This window comes from Protopterus annectens, chromosome 1.part0 (assembly GCF_019279795.1).
Source record: "Protopterus annectens isolate FY-2018-M chromosome 1.part0, PAN1.0, whole genome shotgun sequence".
NCBI lineage: Eukaryota > Metazoa > Chordata > Ceratodontiformes > Protopteridae > Protopterus > Protopterus annectens.
In genome coordinates, this window is record NC_056725.1 from 670,220,369 (window position 1) to 670,233,227 (window position 12,859).

A 12,859-nucleotide genomic window follows, 5' to 3' on the forward strand; every position below is an offset into this window, starting at 1 on the left:
ATATTTAATATAATACACAGTGAGTGAAACTATAGATTAATTTAAGGAACTAAACAGTTGTTTACTTATTTATTATTTATTGACATTTGTCTACCAGGAAAGTCTGACAGGGCGCCGGTGCCCTTTTCGAGCAGAGGCCTGGGGAGAAAAACTCTAAGGTCTCATATTTAATGCAGTAAGTATATTGATAATAACAAATTTTATAATGCAGTTTTAGTGACAACATAGCATAATAATCAGTATAATAATATTTGTAACAAAAGCAAAATACAGGAGTGCAGATAGGCAGATAGAGAAAGTCCACATCAACGAGTCTTCGTAATAATAAGGTATTCAAAGCAAGGCAGTCTTCACTTCACCAAGTAAATAAAAACTTCTGTTTATTGGACAAATAATCAAAGTCAGCAAGCGCTTTCACCCTTGTGGGCTTCTTCAAACCAAAACGCTTTACATTTTTTAAAAACCTTATATATATATATATATATATATATATATATATATATATATATATATATATACTTAAAAAATCATGACATCATATCCTGTAAGGTAGTTACATAGCCTGCAGTTAATTTAAAACAATTAATTATTACAGTTCTATATAGCAAAACTCTTAGATTATGAAACAATAAAATAACTCATTTAAAAACATAATAAAAATTCTCTAACAAATTATTTATGCTTTATGATACCACATACATAAACTCCTAGGGTAATAAAAAAAAAAAATATATAATTGTCCGTGGATTGAACTTTTAAACCTTCAGCTTCCTGCTTTTCAGCATAGGTCTAAGGGGAACTCTATCATTCAACCCAGGCTTCCTATCCACTCTCAACCTGATAATCTATCTTATCTCACATTGTTCTGTGTAATTCATGACATCTCCTCCTCTTAGTGTGGGTATATTAACCCATATAACCAAAAACTTGAACTTGTGTTGTTCTGATGTTTCTAGGGTATGCTTTGAAAAAGCATTTTTATTTGTTTTAATGCGGATATTATACTGATGTTCCCTAATTCTATCTTTAAGTCTTCTATCAGTTTTGCCCACATAAAATGCTGGGCAAAACGTGCAATGAGCTAAATAAACAATGTGTTCAGTGTCACATGTAGCCATAGCATTAAATCTGAAACATTGTTGGCTAATTGGATGTATAAAAAATGCATTACTATCTATCATATTACAAAAGTTACATTTCCTACAAGGTTTAGTGCAACCTGATGGGGCATGATGTTGTTGGCTACTAGTTCTATCAGGGTAACAAAGCAGTCTATGAATATTCATACGATTTTTATATATAAACTTGGGGGCATCTCCTACTATATTGCGGAGTTGTGGGTCAACTGTGAGGATGTCCCAATACTTAAAATAGATATTTCTAATTTCATTGACATCCTGTGTGTAGTATATTGACAGCTTAGTTCCAGTATTATATCCTAAGGTATCAATTAATGTGTTATTTCATAGGTTCATAGGTTCATAGGTTCATACTAGGCTATCTGCCCAAGGGCATTTATAAGCCTAGCCAGAGTTTTGTGGCTTTCACCACCCCTTTAGTTTGGAGGATACTATGCCCATTATTTTGCTGTGCCTCTGTCAAGCAGTGACACTGAGATAATACCTGGGGTATATCTGCGATCTCCCATCCATTGGTCAAGATTTCTCTTGAACAAAGCCAGCGAGGTGCTCTGCCTCACATGTACCGGGATTTTGTTCCACAGCATAGGGAGTCTCTGTGTGATGAATCTGTCCCTCCAGCACGTCCTATTAATAACCGTGTCAAGGTTTAAGTCTCCCTCCCTTGTAGTTCTGAGGGATCTAGATTTTTTGAGGTGAAGCATGTTCATCAATTCTGGGTTGGACATGGCCTTGTATGTCAGGCACAGGTCACCTCTGAACAGACGGTAAGCGACTGAGTAGAGCTGAAGTTCCTTCAGTCGGGCAGCATAGGACATATTTTTGAGACCCTTTATCCTTTTGGTGAGGAACTTTTGGGGCCTTTCCAGTTGCTGCAGGTGTCGTGTCAGATACATTCCGAATGGGGCATTGTACTCAATCATTGGCCTGATGAGTGATGAGTACAGGGGGACGATGACTTCCCTTGATCTAGATGTGAATCCCTTCATGATCAGGTGGGCAATGTAGAAGGTCTTCCTAACTACTTTGGCAACGTGAGTATCAAATGAAAGGTTACTGTCAACCTGGGTACCCAGATCCCTGATAACCTCTTCTGTGCTTAGTGGGTTGCCGCCTATATGGTAGCTAGGGGTAACCTTGTTTTTCCTGAAGGGTATGACTATGCATTTTTTGGCGTTTAACTTTAGGCCATGGTTCTGGCACCAGTTTTCCATTTCTGTAAGACCCTTCTGAAGGATATCTGTGTCAGATGTGTTCTCAACTATGGCGCCCAGTTTGCAGTCATCTGCAAATTTTGTCAACCATAATCCTCCTGTGTTTGCTTGTACTTCTGAAAAGTAGATTCCGAACAGGAGAGGGCCCAGGACTGAGCCCTGTGGGACACCACTTGTGACAGGCTTTGAGTCTGACATGGCGCCAGCAACTCTGACCCTGTGGGTTCTGTCACTTAGCCAATTTGCAACCCATCTTGTGACGTATGGGTTTATATTTAAGCTGATGAGTTTTTCAATGATACCTGAGTGGGGTATTATGTCGAAAGCCTTTGCCAGGTCGAGGTAGGCTGTGTGGACTGCCTTTTCCTCATCAATGGCCTTGGTGACTGTTTTGAAAAAGTCCAACAGGTTTAAAAGGCATGATCTGCCCTTGACAAAACCAAACTGGGTCGGATCCAAAGTATGCAAGTCTCCTATGTCTTTATTTATGAGTTCCATTATGATCCTCTCCATAGCTTTGCAGATCAAGCTTGTCAAGCTGATGGGACGGTAATTTCCCGGGTCGGTGGAGGCACCTCCTTTGTGAAGTGGGACCACAGTTGCCGTGCGCCACTCCTTAGGCACGTATCCTGAGGTGAGGCTAAGATTAAACAGCTGCCCTAACTGCGGGTTTAATTCCTCATTGAGTTCGTGGAGCACACATCCGGGGACACCATCTGGTCCCATGGATGCTGTGTTTTTTGCCTTGGATAGAGCAGTTCTCACCTGAGCGTTAGAGATGTTTGGGGGGCTATAATTCTCTGGTATAGATATCTCACCTTTTGGGGGGCAGGGGGGGAGAAGTTTGCACTGAACCTGTCAGCCAGTATGTTGGCAATGTCTGTAGGTTCAGTAATTTTTACATCATTTTGAACTAATTCTGAGCATATCTGGGAGTTTCCTCCCAGGTTTCTAACATAGCTAAAGAAGGCCTTATGATTGTCCTTTGAGTCCTTAGTGACTTTTCTCTCAAAATTTGCCTTGGATGATTGTATGAGAGATCTTAGTTTTTTACTTATTATGATCAAGGGTGTTTTCCCTTTTAAGGATTTTGCTCTATCTTGTAGTAGCTTCCTCCTTTTGTTGTAGAGCTTGTTTATGGCTGGGGTCCACCAAACTGGACGCTTGCCTTTGGTACAAAGAGTCTTTGTTTTGTTTGGGATTGCCTGATCCATGCAGTCCTGTAGGTGCTGGTAGAAGGCATTTGTAAGTGATTCAGCGGCTTGAGTAATGGTTTCCGCAGTCTCGGGGGCCTTAAAAGAGACCACACTAGCCTTTAGAAGTGTGAAGTTGACTTTTGAGAAGTTCTTCACTGTGGTCTTTTTTATCTCAGGTGGGGGCGGGATGTGGACTTCCAGTGAGATTAGTTTATGGTCTGATCTCACCAGTGAAGGGTATACTTCTGGTGTTGAACATTGTGACCCCATGTTCGTGATGATGAGATCTAGTATGTTATCTCCTCTTGTGGGGATGGTGACTAGTTGTTCCATGGCATTTGAGTTTATGAACTCTAGGAACCTTTGGGCTAGAGTGTTGGGGCTTGAGTAGTGATCCCAGTCTATATTCGTGCAGCTGAATTCACCTAGTATGATGGTGTTTGGAGATACATTTATCCCCTCCAGTGTTTTCAGGAAAGCTATGTGAGGTTCCTGAGATTGAGAGGGTGGCCTGTAACATGCTACAAATTGCAGAGCAGTCTTGCCTATGGTTAATTGCACCTGGATGGTCTCCGATGCATCGTGCGTTGCCACCAACCTTGAGGTGTGGGTGTTCTTGATGAATATAGACACCCCCCCTCCTTTCTTGGTGTTATCCGGATTTTGGGGCCGGAATGCATGATATGAGGTAAAGCCTGATAGTGCCGGGGTGCTCTCGGGAGCCTTGAACCAGGTCTCAGTCACAGCACAGACATCGATGTTCTCCATACTGAGAAGGGCCTCGAGTGCGTGCATCTTGAGGTTTAGACTTCTGGCATTGAGCAGCATTACCCTTATTTTTTTTCCTTTTTTGTGTTCTAGGGTGGTAGGTTTAGAATTTGAGCCTTGCCTAAAAATGGCACTATGGGGGTGGCAAGAGCCTTTGCCAATATCCGGAAGCCCAGGGGTGACAGGTGCAAGCCATCCCTTACGAAGCAGCGTGGCTTGTCCAGCATGTCATCCCAGGCAGACAGACATTGGATCCCCTTTGAATGACACCAGAGTTTAAGCCAATTATTAAAGCTGATCATCTTGTCTCTGTATTGTGGCATAATTCTTGGTGAAGGTAGGATACTGCTCAAGGTCAGGGTCATACCTGCCTGGGCTACATAATCAGAGAGCTCCTCTATGTCTCTTTTCATGTAGTCCAAGGAGGTACATCTCAGGTCGTTCACACCAGCGTGGACAATGACAGAGTCATACTTGTACCTGCTGTTGAGAGAACAGAGTGCTTGCGTTATGTGGCGGATTCTAGCGCCCGACAGGCAGCCATCCTTCTCTTCTTCTACTGTACTCATAAAATAAGGAGATGCCCTATTTTTCCTAAGTGTTTCTACCCATTCAAAGCCTTCACTACTTTCTCCTTGACTATAGGCTCTATCTATTAATTGATAGTTAAGGTTGGACAGTTCACTGTGAAATCCTACTTCAGTGGGATTAAGACGGGAGACCCTCATAGCTTGTCCTCTCACAATGTTTCTAAATACAAACTTGGGGTGCATGCTTGTTCTGTGTAATAATGAGTTCCTATAACATGATTTTCTAAAGACGCCCGTGTTCAATAAACAACTAGGGAGTCTTTCTACATACACATCCAAAAAAGAAACTGAGGTTAATGATGCATTCATTGTAAATTTCAAATAGGGAGTTAACATATTAACTTCTTCTAGAAAATCCCCTAATTCTTTTTCACTAGCTGTCCACACCAAAAAAGGTCATCCACAAAACGTGTATAAAACTTCACAGACATCTTAAAGCTATTGAGTTCAAATAATCTGTACCTTTCCCAGTCAGCCATAACTAGATTGGCATAGCTATTGGCACATGAAGTGCCCATAGCCACGCCATCTTTTTGTATGTAAAGTTTTTGGTTAAAGGTAAAAATGTTATTTGTCAACACAATACGTAACAACTTGCATAAGGTGTCTATAGAAGGTCCAGGAGAGTTAGAATTCATTTCCAAGCATCTTCGTGTACATTCAATACCCTCACTATTTGGAATCATAACAAACAGGGATTGGACATCTAATGTAACTAGCCAGTAAGGTCAATCTATAGGTAAATCTGTCATCTTTTCATACAGCATCAAAATAAATTGTTTAGTGTCTTTCAAAATATAACCATATGTATTAACTATTGGTCTAAAACAATACTCTAGATATAAAGATATAGGTTCTGTAACCAACCTCGTCCAGCAACAATGGGTCTCATTGGGGGATTAGCAGGATGTTTGTGGACTTCGGGTAGACCTTGTATACTTGGAATCAGTGGATAATTAACATGAAAACAGTTGTTTTGTTGTTCAGTAATCATTTCATTATCTAATTAATCTGCTAATAATATAGATATCTCATCAATGCACCTTTCTACTTGGCTAGGCACAATAGAAAAATAAAAATGTGAACCTTTCAACATATTTTCCATACTTTCAACATAACTTTTTCTGTCCATCACAACAACTGGACTTCCCTTATCTGCTGGTCTAATAACAATATTAGGGTCACACCTAAGTGTACTTAATGCAGATCTTAATCTGGGGCTTAAATTACCATACCATTTCCTATCTTTATTCTTATTATTATATTTATGTAGATCTTCTTCAACTAGTTTAGACAATGCGTCAATTAATGGGTGTAAGTTAGGTACATAGGTACTTGGGTTTTTCATGTTAAAACTTTCATTAGTTTGTGTAAAGTTACCATAATCAAGTTTCAATTGTATGTTGTGGCTAAATAATTTCACATCCATAACAGAATCAGTTATTTCACTCTTAATGGATGGTATAAAAGTTAAACCTCTATTTAAAACTTCATATTCATCTTGGGTGAGATTTCTAGTTGAAATATTCCAGACTAGTGACTTGTCACTTTCTCCCACATTTTTTTCAGTGTAGGTCCCACATATTCTTCCCCTGATACCTTTTGTTTTTGTCTCCCCCGACTCATTGACCTGTCCCTTCCTCCTCTCCGAAACTCATGTATGGGGAAAGGGGTAGGTCCATTCTGTTCAGTGTGTCCATGATTTAGCATACTACTTGTTTTCTTTCTAACAGATCCATCATTACCAAACTGGTTATTCTGTTATACGCAGTTTTATGCACGTTTTGTGGATGACCTTTTTTGGTGTGGACAGCTAGTGAAAAAGAATTAGGGGATTTTCTAGAAGAAGTTAATATGTTAACTCCCTATTTAAAATTTACAATGAATGCATCATTGACCTCAGTTTCGTTTTTGGATGTGCATGTTGAAAGACTCCCTAGTGGTTTATTGAACACGGGCGTCTTTAGAAAATCATGTTATAGGAACTCATTATTACACAGAACAAGCATGCACCCCAAGTTTGTATTTAGAAACATTGTGAGAGGACAAGCTATGAGGGTCTCCCATCTTAATCCCACTGAAGTAGGATTTCACAGTGAACTGTCCAACCTTAACTATCAATTAATAGATAGAGCCTATAGTCAAGGAGAAAGTAGTGAAGGCTTTGAATGGGTAGAAACACTTAGGAAAAATAGGGCGTCTCCTTATTTTATGAGTACAGTAGAAGAAGAGAAGGATGGAAATAACACATTAATTGATACCCTAGGATATAATACTGGAACTAAGCTGTCAATATACTAAACACAGGATGTCAATGAAATTAGAAATATCTATTTTAAGTATTGGGACATCCTCACAGTTGACCCACAACTCCGCAATATAGTAGTAGATGCCCCCAAGTTTATGTATAAAAATCGTATGAATCTTCATAGACTGCTTTGTTACCCTGATATAACTAGTAGCCAACAACATCATGCCCCATTAGGTTGCACTAAACATTGTAGGAAATGTAACTTTTGTAATATGATAGATAGTAATGCATCTTTTATACATCCAATTAGCCAACAATGTTTCAGATTTAATGCTATGGCTACATGTGACACTGAACACATTGTTTATTTAGCTCATTGCACGTTTTGCCCAGCATTTTATGTGGTCAAAACTGATAGAAGACTTAAAGATAGAATAAGGGAACATCAGTATAATATCTGCATTAAATCAAATAAAAATGCTCTTTCAAAGCATACCCTAGAAACATCAGAACAACACAAATCCAAGTTTTTGGTTATACAGGTTAATATACCCACACTAAGAGGAGGAGATGTCATGAATTATACAGAACAATGTGAGATGAGATGGATTATCAGGTTTACTATCAAAATTTCGAACCGTACTCTGTCGACTGTACTATCGTCAAACACGGAAGTTCGAAAATGGTAATATCGATGTAAAAAAAACAATCTAGGAACGGGTTTTAGCATGGGTTGAGGTAGGTGTTCAGTATTATTCCGAACTACAAACATCTTCCCTACTTCGACCCATTTTAAAACCCGTTCCTAGATTGTTTTTTTGACATCGATATTACCGTTTTCGAACTTCCGTGTTCGACGATAGTACATTCGACGGAGTACGGTTCGAAATTTTGATAGTAAACCAGATTATCAGGTTGAGAGTGGATAGGAAGCCTGGGTTGAATGACAGAGTTCCCCTTAGACCTATGCTGAAAGGCAGGAAGCGGAAGGTTTAAAAGTTCAATCCACAGACAATTATATATATATATATATTTTTAATTACCTTAGGAGTTTATGTATGTGGTATCATAAAGCATAAAGAATTTGTTAAGAATCTTTATTATGTTTTTAAATGAGTTATTTTATTGTTTCTTAATCTGATTTTTGCTATATAGAACTGCAATAATTAATTGTTTTAAATTAACTGTAGGCTATGTAACTACCTTACAGGATATGATGTCATGATTTTTTAAGTATATATATATATATATATATATATATATATATATATATATATATAAGGTTTTTAAAAAATGTAAAGCGTTTTGGTTTGTATAAGCCCACGAAGGTGAAAGTGCTTGCCAACTTTGATTATTTGTCCAATAAACCGAAGTTTTTATTTACTTGGTGAAGTAAAGACTGCCTTGTTTTGAATACCTTTTTATTATGAAGACTTGTTGATGTGAAGACTGCCTTGTTTTGAATACCTTATTATTACAAAGACTCATTGATGTGAACTTTCTCTATCTGCCTATCTGCACTCCTGTGTTTTGCTTTTGTTACATTATTATTTTATTACAGGACTGTTTACTCCTGGGTAGCAAGCTTTGACGTTTTATAATAAAATTTGTATTGATATTCACAAACATTAAATTCACAAGCCTTGTACTGAGACTTTACAGCTAGAAGGGAAGTATATGTCACAAGATGGGTTGCAAACTGGCTAAAGGACAGAACCCACAGGGTTAGAGTAGCTGGCGCCATGTCAGACTCCAAGCTGGTCACAAGTAGTGTCCCACAGGGCTCAGTCCTTGGCCCCCTGTTGTTCGGCATCTACTTCTCAGAAGTACAGGCAAACATAGGAGGACTATGGCTGACAAAGTTTGCAGATGACTGCAAACTGGGAGCCATAGTGGAAAGTACATCAGACACAGATATCCTTCAGAGGGGTCTCACGGAAACTGATAGCTGGTGCCAGAGCCATGGCCTGAAGTTAAATGCCAAAAAATGTATAGTCATACCCTTCGGGAAAAACAAGGTAACCCCAAGCTACCATATAGGTGGCAATCCACTAAGCACAGAAGAGGTTATCAGGGACCTGGGGACCCAGGTTGACAGTGGCCTTTCTTTTGACACTCACATTGCTAAAGTGGTTAGAAAAACCTTCTACATTGCCCACCTGATCATGAAGGGATTCACATCCAGATCAAGTGAGGTCATTGTTCCCCTGTACTCTTCACTTATCAGACCAATGATCGAGTACAATGCCCCATTCGGGATGTATCTCACCAGACACTTGCAGCAATTGGAGAGACCCCAAAAGTTCCTCACCAAAAGGATAAAGGGACTCCAAAATCTGTCATATGCTGCCAGACTGAAGAAACTCCAGCTCTATTCAGTCGCATACCGTCTGCTCAGAGGTGACCTGTGCCTGACATACAAGGCCATGTCCAACCCAGAATTAATGGACATGCTCCACCTCAAAAAAATCTACCAGATCCACTAGAGCAAGCGACTTAAACCTTAGCACGGATATAAATAGGACATGCTGGAGGGATAGATTTGTCACCCAGAGACTCCCTATGTTGTGGAATAAAATCCTGGTCCATGTGAGGCAGAGCACCTCGCTGGCTCTGTTCAAGAGAAATCTTGACCGGTGGATGGGAGATCGTAGGTTTACCCCGGGAATCATCTCTGTGTCACTGCTGGACAGAGGCACAACAAACTAATGGGCACAGTATTTTTTAACATAAGGGGTGACGTAAGCCACAAAACTCTGGCTAGGCTTATAAATGCCTTAGGGCAGATAGCCTAGTATAAACCTATGAACCTATGAACCTATATAAGATAGGTAGGAGTAATTTAAGAAATACAACAGAGTGAGGTATTAGAGGAGATAAGCAAGTCTGAGTGTTAGAGAATTAGTGACAGACTAGTAATGTGGTTGTGCTAATTAGAAGCAGGTATAATCACTTAAGAAGTACATTAAAGTGAGGTATTAGATGGTATAAACAGATACATTGATTTAGTGCTTTAAAGGAGGTATACAAAAGGTGATGAAGGGTGTTAGAAAACTATGTCCCAGATGGGGAGCAGGGACAGAAGGCAGAGAAGAAGCTCTTTAGTAATCATTTGAAAAGATGAAGGTACGTGCTAGACAGGACTGATATAGGAATTTTATTACAATTTCTAGGTACATTATTAAAATACAGATTGACCCCAGTAGCTGTTTATTGTTTGTAGATGTTAAACAATTGTTTATTATTTGACTGAAGGGGACAATTTGGAAGATAGTATTAGAGTAGGGGTCTAATTGCTAGACAGGTGGATGGGGTATGGATTATTTTGTGAGGTTAATGTGAGCTAAGTATAAAATAAGTGGTGAGGAAGCTTCAGGCATTTAACTGTTTTAGTGTTAAAAATGGTAGGTCCAGCAAAGTTTGCTGCAAGTGAATCTAGCAACTTTGTTATAGCACTATTGACGTTTAGAACTAAGTGAGACTTGTAGGTTGGTCATGATAGCGGCTGTATATAGGATACAGGGTAAGACGTAAGTGGTAGCTAAATTTGCCTTGGCAGAGTCTGTAAAGAACTTTTTTACTCTTTGTAGGGGGCCTAGTTTTTGATGGTTTTCTTAATGTTGTTATGGATATGCATTTTGAATTTAAGATTGACACTGATTGTCATGCCAAGTAGTTTTGTGTGTGGGGTAACTTCAATTATGGAACTATTTAAGGAAGAAATTTTAAAGTTGTTTTTTCATGGAAATGGGATTTTGGAAAGAAGAGAAGTAATTTAGTTTTTTGGGGGGATTTATTAGCAGGTGATTATCATGTATCCAAATTTCAACAGAGTTAAAGGCTTCTTGAGTAATCCTCTGATGGTGTATTAGGTTGCATGAAATGCATATTAGGGTAGCATCAACAGTGTATTGTATGAGGGAAGCTTGCTGAAAGGATTTATGTAAATTCTTAGAGAATGTATTAGAGAAATGAGAATGGAGGCACACCAGTATTAAGGGGAAGGAACGAATGAATAAAAAGTGGAGAACCAATTAATGGACTGATCTCTATCAGGTAAGTAGCTGTTAAACCATAGTGTGGATTGTGATAGCCCGAGGAAAGACAGTTGGTAGAGGAGTTTTTGGCGAGAGACTAGATCAAAAGCTTTATAGAGATCAAGGGATACCGAGGAAATGAGTTTGCCTTCATCTCTGGCTTTGTTAATAGTACTTGGGAAAGTTAATAAGGCCATGGTAGTGCTATGGCTGGGTCTAAAACAACACTGTGTGGGGGTCAGGAGCTTTTCCTGAAGAATATGTTTAAGAAGTTGCTTGTGAATGCACTTCTCCAGAATTTTTGAAAAATTTGATGATATAGCAATAGTTCTAAAATTGGTTACATCAGATGAGGTTCCTCCTTTATGAAGGGGGAATGATGAATATTTTTTCCATAAAGATGGATTGTATGATTCCTTGATAGATTTGTTAATTAGAAGAGACACAGGACAGGATATGTAACTGGCAGTCATCTTGAAGCATTCTGCTGGGATATTATCTACTGAAGGAGAACAGAGATTTAGTTTAAGAAGTACAAGATTTATGTAGGAGGCTAGGATGGGTTTTAGAGTGAAATAGTGGGTGACTGCTGTCTGAGGAGAGAGCATGTAAGGACTTTTAGGTGGAAAATCTTTAATAAGGACTTTAATGCTTTCTTTGGAGGGAGTGTTATTTGGGGCAGGATTCAGAGTGGTGTATGCTCCAGGTTGGAGAATATTATTAATAGAAGACCAGATTTTTTTAGGATTGGAAGACTGATTTAGTAAGGGGGTTACTGAAATAGATTTCTTTTTTTGTCTGAAATAATTTGTCTTTTAGTACAGTTACATAGTTCTTCAAAGTGTTGTAGGTTTTGGGAGATCTGTATTTTAACCCTTCTTTCCAAGTCATTTCTCTTTCATACATGATGGTGTAATGATGAATGTTGTTAGTGCATATGCTCCACAAGTTGGGTGTGCGATGGATGAGAAAGAAAAATTTTGGAGTGAGTTGGATGAAGTGGTGATGATTGTACCCAGTGGTAAGAGACTGGTGATTGGAGCAGATTTCAATGGGCATGTTGGTGAAGGAAACAGAGGGGGCGAGGAAGTGATGGATAGGTATGGTGTTAAGCAAAGGAATGCAGAAGGTCAGATGGTAGTGGATTTTGTGAAAAGGATGGACATGGCTGTGATGAATACATATTTTAACAAGAGGGAGGAGCATAGGGTGACATACAAGAGTGGAGGAAGATGCACACAGGTGGATTATGTCTTATGTAGAAGGGCCAATCTGAAGGAGATTGGAGACTGTAAAGTGGTGGCAGGGGAAAGTGTAGTTAGGCAGCATAGGATGGTGGTTTGTAGGATGACATTGGTGATCAAGAAGAGGAGGATGAGTGTGAGGGCAGCACTAAGGATCAAATGGTTGTAACTGAAAAAGGGTAATTGTGAGGTGATGTTCAGGGAAGAGTTAAGACAGGCACTGGGTGGCAGTGAAAAGTTACCGAATAGCTTGGTAACTACAGCAGAGCTAGTAAGGGAGATGGCTAGAAAGGTGCTTGGTGTGACATCTGGAAAGAGGAAGGAGGACAAGGAGACCTGGTGGTGGAATGAAGAAGTACAGGAGAGTATACAGAGAAAGAGGTTGGCGAAGAAGAAGTGAGATTGTCAAAGAGATGAAGA

General features: G+C 39.3%; 1 protein-coding gene across 3 annotated transcripts in view; it reads right to left on the reverse strand.

The window, feature by feature from the left end:
* The window catches only part of PLEKHG2 (pleckstrin homology and RhoGEF domain containing G2), a 1,701,404-nt gene that overhangs the window by 50,813 nt on the left and 1,637,732 nt on the right, over window positions 1-12,859 (reverse strand). The window lies entirely within an intron of this gene.